The sequence below is a fragment of the Marmota marmota genome, unplaced genomic scaffold (assembly GCF_001458135.2).
Source record: "Marmota marmota marmota unplaced genomic scaffold, marMar, whole genome shotgun sequence".
NCBI lineage: Eukaryota > Metazoa > Chordata > Mammalia > Rodentia > Sciuridae > Marmota > Marmota marmota.
Window position 1 is genome coordinate 7,984,935 of NW_025999842.1, and position 11,609 is coordinate 7,996,543.

At 38.4% G+C, this 11,609-nt stretch overlaps 1 long non-coding RNA gene and 2 other non-coding genes across 3 annotated transcripts; all 3 read right to left on the reverse strand.

Annotated features, from left to right (window-relative positions):
• Nucleotides 1-3,468: 3,468 nt before the first annotated feature.
• On the reverse strand, nt 3,469-5,258 carry LOC107152591. Its single transcript, XR_001504798.2, has 5 exons — nt 4,929-5,258; nt 4,471-4,696; nt 4,294-4,372; nt 4,024-4,087; nt 3,469-3,820 (listed from the first exon to the last, which is right to left on the reverse strand). It is a non-coding gene; the product is annotated as an uncharacterized LOC107152591 (long non-coding RNA).
• LOC125616064 lies at nt 3,906-3,978 on the reverse strand. The gene has a single exon (XR_007346678.1). It is a non-coding gene; the product is annotated as a small nucleolar RNA SNORD50 (small nucleolar RNA).
• On the reverse strand, nt 4,175-4,244 carry LOC125616065. The gene has a single exon (XR_007346679.1). It is a non-coding gene; the product is annotated as a small nucleolar RNA SNORD50 (small nucleolar RNA).
• Nucleotides 5,259-11,609: the final 6,351 nt, after the last annotated feature.

Below are 11,609 nucleotides of genomic sequence, written 5' to 3' on the forward strand. Positions count from 1 at the left end.
TCTTGGCATCTTAAATCACTATTGACACAAATAAAGAAGTGTTTATCTCTTGCCTCCTTGGCAGAGACTAGTCCACTATAATGCATAAAGAGAATGTCCAGTACTAATTTGGATTATATCAACTAAGAAAATGTGACATATTAAAAGGTCCACTGTAAGTCAAGGGAATGAAAACAGAAAAACAGGAGAAAGAGGTTAGAGGGCTCCAAAACAAACTATTTCACAACATTGCCTTGTTTTTAAGTATTTGCCAGCTTTGACAAAAGGGTAATGGCATTTTCCCCTCAAGGTTTTGTGTCATAATAAAGCCGTTTATCATTTATTTAAGATAAGTGCCTGGCTCTATCTTAGGTACCTAAGACGATGTTTGCCCTTAAATTCTAAGAGTTAGCATTTTAAACTTAGATTCTAGGAGCTGGAAATAAAGATAATGACAGATTTATTGGGCATGTTAGTTTCAAGTAGAGCAGGGTAGGGAATCATCAAGATTGCAAAGTCAGGGGCTAGGGTTGTGGATCAGCAGTACAGCGCTCGCCTGGCACATGCAGGGCACTGGTTCGATCCTCAGTATCACATAAAAATAAAATAAAGGTATTGTGTGTCCAATTACAACTAAAGAAAAAAAAACCCAAAGTATTTTTTAAAAAAGATTGTAAAGTCAACTACTTTTTCATTATATATCACATACGCTGTATCATGTTCATTAATGAAACTGCATTTTTATTCTATTTATTTATTCTTGGTTTTTTGGAGAGAGGGTTGGCCTCACATTGGGTTCAAATGATCTATTTACCTCAGCCTCCTGAGTCGCTGAGACTATAGGTGCATGCCACCACACCTCGCTAGAATGTACATTTTAGATCTCCAAATAATTTTGCTTTTTCAAGGCCCCATAGCTTTCCTTATTCTACTTGGTAGTATCAAGATCCTTTATTATAGCCTGGTGTGGTGGCGCACTCCTGTAATCCCAGCATCTCAGAAGACTGAGGTAGGAGGATTATGAGTTCAAAGGCAGCGCAAGGCCCTAAGCAACTCAAACCTTATTTATTATTTAGAGACTCGGTCTCTAAATAAAATATAAAAAAAGGGCTAGGGATATGGCTCAGTGATTAAATGCCCCTGGATTCAATCCCCAGTACCAAGCTGGGCGGGGGCACATGCAGTGAGATCCTCTATTACATATCTGACCCATTATGCCAAATTATTTTTTTCTCTCCTGGAGTTCATGAAGCCTTAGGAACTCTGCAATAACAGAACCTACCTCAGATTTGGGAAATCAGCCATTCATATGGCTGGCTCCTTCAAATTCATGTCTGTTTGGACATCTCAAGCTTCCTATGAATGATCTATGCAGGGCACATTACCTCATCTTAATTCCCAGAAAAAAAAATGCTAAGATTCTCTTCCTTAGAATTATACTTAAAATACTGATGTTTTGGTCAGTGGAATCCCAAGCACCTATGATTCTTCAGTAAGATATCTAAAATCATTCTCTGTGTGGTGGCATTAAACTTTTGTACTTTAACACAAATACATGGAAGCTAACACTTACTTGCTTAGCATGTATGAAACCCTGGGTTCAATCACTAGAACCAAAACAAAATGCAGAAGTATCCCAAAATAAACAACCTCTAATGTATATCAAGGAACTAGAAAAACAAGAAAAACCCAAATCCAAAATTAGTAGAAGGAAAGCTATAAACATAAGAGAATACCCATAAAGTAGGAAAAATCAGAATACTCAAAGTAGGAAAAAAAAACCCAGTAAAATGAAGAAATGAGCTGGTTGTTCAAAAGTATAAACAAATTACAAATAAAAAAACCAGAAAAGGCATTTAATAGAATTCAAAGAATCCTGAATAATATAGGTATAGAAGGAAAGTACCTCAACATAAAAAAGGTCCAGTAAGGTCACATGTAAGCCAATAGCTAACATACTTAATGGGGAAAAGCCAAAAGCCTTTTTGTTCTAAAATCTGGAATAAACGGATGTCCACTTTCACTACTTTTATTCAACAGTATTGAAGTCCCCAAAGAATCAAAAACATCATGAGCAAAAAAAAAAAAAAAAATTGAGAGCCGAAGGCATTACAATACCTGACTTGAAGGCAGGTTTTACAAAACCAACGTCACCTACACAGCATGGTACTGGCATGAAAACAAGACACACAGACCAATGGGACAGGAGAGAGAACCTAGACATGAACCCACACATTTATAGCCAGCTGGTTTTCAACAAAGATAACAAGATCATACATTGCAGAAAGGAAAAAGTCTCGTTCAATTAATGGTGCCAGGAAAACTGGATGTCCACAGGCAGAAGGAAGAAAACTAGACTCCTGTTTCTCACCAGTTACCAAAATCCAAGCAAAATGGGTCAAAGACCTGAAACTATGAAACTACTGGAAGGAAACTGGGGAAACACATCAGGACATTGGGATGGGCCAAGATTTTCTGCACAAGACCCCCAAAGCACAAATAGACAAAAGGGACCACATCTAACTAAAAAGTTTCAGCCCAGCAATGGAGATGGCAGAGTGAAAAGACAACCAACAGAGCAGGAGAAAATATTTGCAAGCTATTCATCTGACAAAGGGTTAAATATCCAGAATACATAAGGAACTCCAACAACTCAACAGCAAAAAATCAAGTAATCCAATTTTTAAAGTGGGTAAATGAGCTGAGAAGACATTTCTCAAAAAAAGACAAGACAGCCCGGTGGGATGGTACATGCCTGTAATCCCAGCAGCTTGGGAGGCGGAGGCAGGAGGATTGAAAGTTCAAAGCCAGCTTCAACAAAAGCGAGGTGCTAAGCAAGTCAGTGAGACCCTGTCTCTAAATAAAATACAAAGCAGGGCTAGGGATGTGGCTCAGAGATCAAGTGCCCTGAGTTCAATCCCCAGTACTCCCCGCCCAGCAAAAAAAAAAAAGTGTGTAGTATATATATGTGTGTGTATATACCAACAAGTATGTGTGGGCATATATACATAGGAATCAAAAGCAGCATGTCAGTACTTGCTTGTTTATTGCAGTGCTGTTCACCATCCATGGACAGTTGCAGTGGGTGATTGGATAAAGGAAATGTGGCATATACACAATGGAACACTATTCAGCTATGAAAAGAATGAATTCCTGTCATTTGTGACAACATGGAACTAGCTAAGTATGTTAAGTGAAATATGTCAATTAGAGACTAGTATTTTATTATCTCATATGCAGTGACTAAGAATAGGGTAGCTGGACAGGTTAGGGAAAGGCTGATAACCATTACATAGTAATTATCAGGTACTATTCCTTAAGATATGGTCTAGCCATTTTGTCATTTCTCAGGGATGAAAACTTATAGAACTAAATTCCAAATATAATATCAATATATAAACTTTTGTTTTAAGATTTCACAACTATTTTAACATGCCAGTGTCAATAACTTCATGGGAATAGTTTCAGAATTGAAACTTGGGACTCAAATGGGTTAATAAAAAACTTTATTGTTATATTAACCAGTTATTGTGATCAATAACCAGACATCTCTATAAGAAACTAAATTATAAGGCAGTGTCAACTTTGACTCAGTTTTAATTACAATTATGTATCTTAAATTCAAAAGAGGTGATTAATGGCAAAACACTCAAATAATCTGACAAGGTTAATTATCCAAAGGTCAAGACCTTTCTGTTAAAAACCCATTAGTTCATGGTTTAGCTATGGTTAAAAAAAATAGAATCCCAAACTGTATGTTTTCTCTTCATGTCTGCTTTTTCTGGATTATTCTTATCACCAGGTTTTCATAGTAGAAAAAGGAGACTTTTTGGTACTAGTCCTAGAAAAGGAAAAACAAAAATTACAAGACGATAAACATTAAAAACTTATTTAATAGTATTAAAAAACTTTGTCCTCAATGGTTTATCTCAGAAGCCAGATCCGTAATTAAGTTTTTTTCAACAGGAGTTCAGTTTCCGGATAGGATCATCATAGATAAGACCAAGGACACAATATTGTTAAAGAAAAAAAATCTGCACTTACAGAAATTGTTCTATTCTATGAACTTTACAGCAAACTGGCCTGAGTGGGCACACAGTCACAATCACTGTTGGCAGAAAAACAAACATATCTGATTTAAGGTGAATGAACGGAACAAAAAATTAACACATTTCATCTACAGCTATTGGTCTTCATCTCAGAAGCCGAATCCGTACATGATTTTCTTCAGGTAATCAGCTTCGGGATAGGTTTCATCACTGATTTGACCAATCATACATATATTATCTATAAAATACTAGGCCGAATACATACCAAGCGTTGACCGTCAGGTTTTAAGCAAGTAATTCTCTGCTAAACATTCCGTGACATGTTTTGGGATTTTCTTATGCATCTATCAAAAAAAATTTTTAAATGGTTACACACCATTTTCTATTACAGTAAATAAAAAACGTCAGCTTCGGTTTAAAAAATAAGCTCAGTAACCCTCACCTTTTTATGTCCATGTAGCCGCTCCGATAGACCACTAAAAGCTAGCGCCATCATTACTGCGGGGGATCGATGCTTGCAATCAAACATTCTCAGTATGTCACGTTTAAATTTTTTTTTCCTGCAGCAATTCTCTCCAACTCGTTAAATCGTACTGCATACAGCGCCGCCTGGGTTTCAAGCAGCACCAAGGTCCATACGGAGTTGGGGCTGTTCATGTTGAAATAATCTGGGCAAAGTAAAAGGCATTCGCCATGTTAATAAGTGCCCCTTGATTCTTTTCTTTCTTTCTTTCTTTTTTTGTGTGGTGCTGGGGATTGAACCTAGCTAGGGCTTTTCTTGCGCAAGCGAGGGAAGCACTGTACCAAGTAAGGTATATTCCCAGCCCGCACCCCTTGTTCTTAAATTAACCTCATCATCCCTTATACATGTACACAGTATCCATAAATATACTTTTGTACCTTTTGTAAATCCTCAGGTGACTTTCCCGCCGACGCTGAGGCTCAGGCCTGCCCTGGGCCTAAGCCAGAAAACCTCCGCTCGTGGCGCCATAGGCCCCTTCAGCATGCTGTCTCCCCGACTCTATTCAAGGCACGTGGCGACCAGGCGGCGCGTTCCGCATGTGCAAACTTCCAACAACTAGCACTCTAGGATCAAAGCTCCGAGATCGCTTCAAAGTACGCCAGTCCCAACTACACACTGAGCCTCGGTACTGGCGTGTGACACCCACTCTCACACATACCAAACAACAGGTCCGCCGTCTCCCCGAAAAACAAGGGGGGTGCTCCCGCGCAGCTCCTTATATAGTCTCTCCTGAATCAGACCGAGGCCGCCCCTCCCTCCCGTACCTATTGGATGTGGGAAATGATGGGGGCGTGGCGTCTTCCGGAGGCGAACAAGCGGGAGCGCGCGCGGCGGCTCTTTTCTTCCGGGGGCCGTTCCTGGGCGTGGTGCGCGCACCGCCTACCGCCGCGTGCCCGTTCATCTCCTGGCGCGCACCCGTAGGCGCGCAGTGGTCCGTCGCTTCCGAGTCTGGCGGGCGACTCGGCCCTACGTGGCGCGGGAGTGGCGCCAGAATTCAAACTACAAGCCGCAGTTGGAGGCGAGGCCATCGCCTACCTCGCGCCAAGTTCGACCTGGACAGACGGTCCGGGAGTGAACTTCAGTTTTACAGCGTAGATCAGCCTCACGTTAGCACCAACTGGAGAATCCGAGCTGGCTAGGGGGCGCCGTGCGAAAGTTGGCACCCAGCGGCGGTGGCTGAAGATGCTGGCGAGCACTGGCTACCACACTCTCAGAAAGGGGAATTGGCTGGCAGAAATGCTCGGTGAAAACACTGAAGGCGCCGCGTTTGTCCTCCCATCCACAGCGAGAAAGCCGCGCCTCTCCTGAGGGCCGCCCAGTCGCGCGGCACGCGACACGGCTGAGTCGCAACGCTGGCGCGAGCGCCCACCCTTATCTATATGCATCCCACTGCAGTTTGCCTGTGCTGCTGTTATACTGTAACCAGTCCATAGAAGGCTTGGTGAGACAGCAAACCTCAGCTTAAATACTCCATTTTATAGAGGAAACTGAGACCGAAAGCAGCTAAGTAATTTGTCCAACGTCACACAACTAAATTGCTTTGCTATTTTTTAGTTTCTTATACCAAATTAGTCATAGGGAGTTGAGGAGCGAAGTTAATTTGAGAAGTATCCTGAATACTTAACCCAAACGACAAAAGTTCTAAAGCAACGCTTCCCATAATTAGCATGTATGAGTGAATATGTGTGTGTGCATGTACAACATTTGAACATTCGAGGAAGGATGATTCCTTCTGACCAGGAGTTCCAGACCAGCTTGGGAGCATGGGGCATGAGGCCCTGGATTGGATTCTCAGCTCCCGCAAACAAAATGGCAAAACAAACAAAAACCCCCAAACCCTAGGAAGATATTCAGGTCTTTATTTCATAGCACTTCTTACTGGTTAAAACTCTTAAGGTGTGCGTTTGTTTATGGTCGGTTTCCTCTTTTAGAGTGTATGAGGAGCACATCTGGTTTGTGCACTGCAGTTCAGTTTTCTGGTTTAGAACAGTGACCAGTGTGAAATAGGTTTTCGGTGATTACTGGTTAATGATTAAATTAATATATTTGATGGTTATTCAGAAAGCTAGAATGAAAGGCAAACTTCAGATTAAAAGATAATAGTAAAAAGCAAATTTCCCTAACTGGAACCTAAATGATGAAGTATTTACTTGGCTGGGCTTTATATTGTTTTTGTATATTATTGTAATGTACAATGTAAGTTTGCATATTGTTCATAGTTTTGTTTTTTTTTTTAACTAAAACAGCACAGAAAGATATAAAAGCAAAGTAAGATCTCCTTTCCACATCCATGGGAATATTTTTCCCAGTTCTATATGCCAGTCGTAACCATAATGTATAACTATATGTACATATTTTTTCACATACAAGGGGGATCTATATACTCTTCTGCAACTTGCTTTTTCTTCTTGTAAACATCACATATATCTTTCCCTATCAGTACATATAGAATACCTTATTTTTCTTTATAGCCTGCATAATATGTAGTTGGATATAGCATAACTTATTTCATCAATTTCAATCTTTCAAAATTTCAAACACAGGTGAATTATAAATATATAGAACTTGTAAGAACATACCTGCAAGATTATTTTGTAGGGATCAAAGATTAAGCATCCTTAAATTGGTGATAGATACTTGCTTAATTGCCTTACCTTTATTTATATAAAAAGTCTATATGTTGTGATTATATTATAAAGTGTTTTGTGAATTAAAAACACCAGCATAACTATAATGGCTGGCAATTATAACAAAATTGATATTGAGAATCAATATTGGATTTGTTATCTTTCAATCATGGCTGTGTAGAAGCCTATCACCAACATCTGGTCAAGTTGAATAAAACATTTATTGATTTTTTTTTTTTTTTTTGGTGTTAAGATTTTTGAGTTCTTTATATAGCTTAGAGATTAATGCTCTACCTGATGTGGGTGTGGTAAAAATTTGCTCTCATTCTGTAGGTTCTCTATTCACTTCACTGATTGTTTCTTTTGTTGAGAAGCTTTTTAGTTTGAATCCATCCCATTTATTGATTCTTGATTTTTTTTTTTTTAAAGAGAGAGCGAGAGAGAGAGAGCGGTACAGAGAGAGAGAATTTTTAATATTTATTTTTTAGTTTTTGGCGGACACAACATCTTTGTTTGTATGTGGTGCTGAGGATCGAACCTGGGCCGCACGCATGCCAGGTGAGCGCGCTACCGCTTGAGCCACATCCCCAGCCCTTGATTCTTGACTTTAATTCTTGCATTATAGGAGTTTTATTAAGGAGGTTGGGCCTAATCTGACATGATGGAGATTTGCGCCTAATAAGTTTTGGTGAGGATGTGGGGAAAAAGGCACACTCATACATTGCTAGTGGGGCTGCAAATTGGTGCAGCCAATATGGAAAGCAGTATAGGAGATTCCTTGGAAAACTGGGAAAGGAACCACCATTTGACCCAGCTATCCCTCTCAGTCTATACCCAAAGGACTTTAAAATAGTATATTACAGGGTCACAGCCATATCAATGTTTATAGCAGCTAAATTCACAATACCTAAATTGTGGAACCAACCTAGAAACCCTTCAGTAGATGAATGGATAAAGGAAATGTGGCATATATACACAATGAACTATTACTCAGCATTAAAAGAGAATAAAATCATGGCATTTGCAGGTAAATGGATAAAGTTGGAGAATATAATGCTAAATGAAATAAGCCAATCTCCCAAAACTGAATGCTGAATGTTCTCTCTGATATAAGAATGCTGATTCATAATGGGAATGGGGACGCAATATAGGAGGAATAGACGAACTTTAAATAGGGCAAAGGCGAGAGAGGGGAAGTGAGGGAGCATGGGGGTAGGAAAGACAGTGGAATAAGACAGACATCATTACCCTAAGTACATGTATGAAAACACCAGTGGTGTGACTGTACTTTGTGTACAATCAGAGACATGAAAAATTGTGCTCTATTTGTATAATATGAAATGCATCTGCTGCCATATATAACAAATTTGAATAAATAAAATTTAAAAAATGCAAATGCACCAAGTTGAGGTACAAATGAAAATACATAAATAATTTTTTAGGTTAAAAAGTATATAAAACAATGATTCTCTACCCTAATTTACCAGTTTAAACCCCATAAACTTAAAAGATTATGAGATTTTGGGGTTCCAACCAAAGCAGAATCTTTCTGGGACTCAAGAATCAATATTTTATTTTTCAGTACTGGGGATTGGACCCAAGGGTGTTTTACCATTGGGCTACAGTTCCAGCCCTTTTAATTTTTTATTTTGAGACAGTTTCTCTGAATTGCGGAAGCTATACTTGAACTTGTGATCCTCCTGCCTCAGTCTCCTGATCAGCTGGGATTACAGGTTTATGACACCATCTCCACCCATGTATCAACATTTTAAACAAGCATCAGGGCTAAAGTTGTCCAATAGAAATATAACATGAATCACAAATGCAAGTTGCATATGTATTTTTAAATGTGCTAGCAGCCATATTTTTAAAGTAAAGGAATCAGATGAAAGTACCTCTACTATTATATTTCTTTTTTTTTAACATTTATTTATTTATCAATTATGTAGTGCTGAGAATCAAACCCAGTGCGTCACATGTGCTAGGCAAATGTTCCACACTGAGCCACAACCCCAGCCTAAAATATATTTCATTTAACCCAATATAACCAAAATATTTTCATTTCAACATAGCAATATAAAAATCATTGAGACTTTTATTTTGTATAGTCTTTGAAATCTGATGTGTATTTTACACTTATAATATTTTAATTTGAACTATCTATATTTTAAATACTTAATTATAATGGCTACTATATTAGCACAGGTATAGAATGACTCAAACACATACAGAAGTTTGAGAACCACTGCTTGGGGTGAGATACTGCATACACAACACTTCCTAGTCTTGGGAAAAAAACAAAACAAAACAAAATCCTTCTATATTATTTTTGACTCACAAACTAAGAACTTTAACGGGCAATGCAAATGAAATTAATTCAGAGCTTGATTATTGAAAATGCCCTCCGGCGAACATGGGCAATGCCTGTGAAGTCAATACACAACCCTGTCAAGATGTTTATCGCATTAAGAAACCAAAAGATGAACCCACGGATGTAGCCATCAGTCACTGCCCCCATACTTAAAATATTCAATCAAACTGCTACCAAATATTTTACATGATTTAATAAAGACTACATAAGTACTGAAATCAAGGGTTTTTGAAGAACTCATGATACTGAAAATAAAATCTAATTTCCTTTAACAAACTTCCAGACAAGATCATCATTTTTATCACTTTTTTGAAGAAATGTTCATTGAGTTCTTGGTACATGCTTCGTGCTTCAGACAAACCTAATAGGAATTCAGAAAACTCCTTGATGTTCCCAAAGGAGTTTATAGTTCAGTAAGAAGTGTTTGCTCAAATTTTGACAGAGTTTAGAAATCAGTGCAATTATTTAGATGAGATATTGTGAAGGGCACCACTTGGAAATGGAAGGCAGGGGAAGAAAACAACATATGGTAAGAACTTGTTACATGATGTCAGATTCTTACATGTATTATTAAGTCATGTAATTTTCAAAAAATTTTGGTATGTATTTTTAAACTTGTGTGTTAGATAGCTTTCTATCACCATAACAAATCATCATCATCATCATCTATAGTGGAGATTGAATCCAAGGGGACTTTACCCACTGAGATATATCCCAACCCCTTTTTGTTTATTATTATTATTATTATTATTATTATTATTATTATTATTTTGGTACTAGGGATTGAACCCAGGGACACTTTACCAACTGAGCTACATTCTTAGCCCCACTTTTTTATTTCTATTTTTTATTTTGAGACAGAGTCTCATTAAGTTGCTTAGGGTCTTGCTAAGTTGCTGAGGCTGACCTCAAACTTGAGATCCCCTGCCTGAGGCTCCTGAGTTGCTGGGATTATAGGCATGTTGCCACCCTGCCTGGGTTTTTCTTTTCTTTTTTGTAAATTTGTGAATTCTAATTATTATAATAGTGAGATTCATTACTATATATTCTGTAACAAAATACTTTAGATAATCAATTTACAAAGATAAAAGATTTATTTTGGTTCACAGTTTTTGAGGTTTCTATCTGTAATTGGTTGGCCTTGTTGCTTTGGGCCTGTGGCAAAGCAACACATCATGGAGGAAGTGTGTGACAGAATCAAACCGCTCACCTCATGGCCAGGAAAAAAAAGAGAAAGAGGAAGGGAGCAGGGTTCCACATCCCCTTCAGGGACACACCTCCACTGATGTAAATGCCTTCCATTAGGCTATACCTCCTAAAGTTTTCACTATCTCTCAATACTGCCAATCTGAGGGCTAACCCTTTAATACATGGGTCTCTGGGAGACATTTAAGATCCAAAATATTGCACCTTGTATTAGAAATCGTGAAAGTGAGCCACAGAGATCCTAGTGAACTAATATTCTGAAGTCTTTCTGACCCCAAACTCGTTTATGTCACTATGGTATGATATAGCTGTGTTAAAGGAAGAAATAATAGGTTGTGATAATGAACTGTTCATGAAGAGGGGAAGTGGAGTGGAGCCTGGGCAGCCAAGAGAACGGCAGCTATGTTGACAGGAAGAAGGAAGCCAAGAGTTACTGGTTTGGAAGCAAGGAAAATAAATTGATTGAATTTTGGTTGTGTTAAATTTTGGATAGAATATTTGGTTATATTTGTCCAGTGGGTCATTAGAAATGTGAAACTGAACTCGAAGAGAAAAACCAGGGCTAGAGTGTTACTATTTGGCTAACACTAACTTACGGAGGATGACTGAAACCATGTGAACAGATGAGCATGGAGAGAAAAATAAAAAGGGCCAACAGCAGTGGCCTAGAATTAGTGGTACAGTGTATGCTGATATCTTGCGGAGATAACTTTTGAGAACACAGTACCCAATACAGAGAAAAAAGAGCACTGTTACAATTTTTGGTTAAATCAAGTGAGAAATACATATACCAACTAAAGTATTGTAAGTATTATTATTCTCTCTCTCTCTCTCTCTCTCTCTCTCTCTTTCTT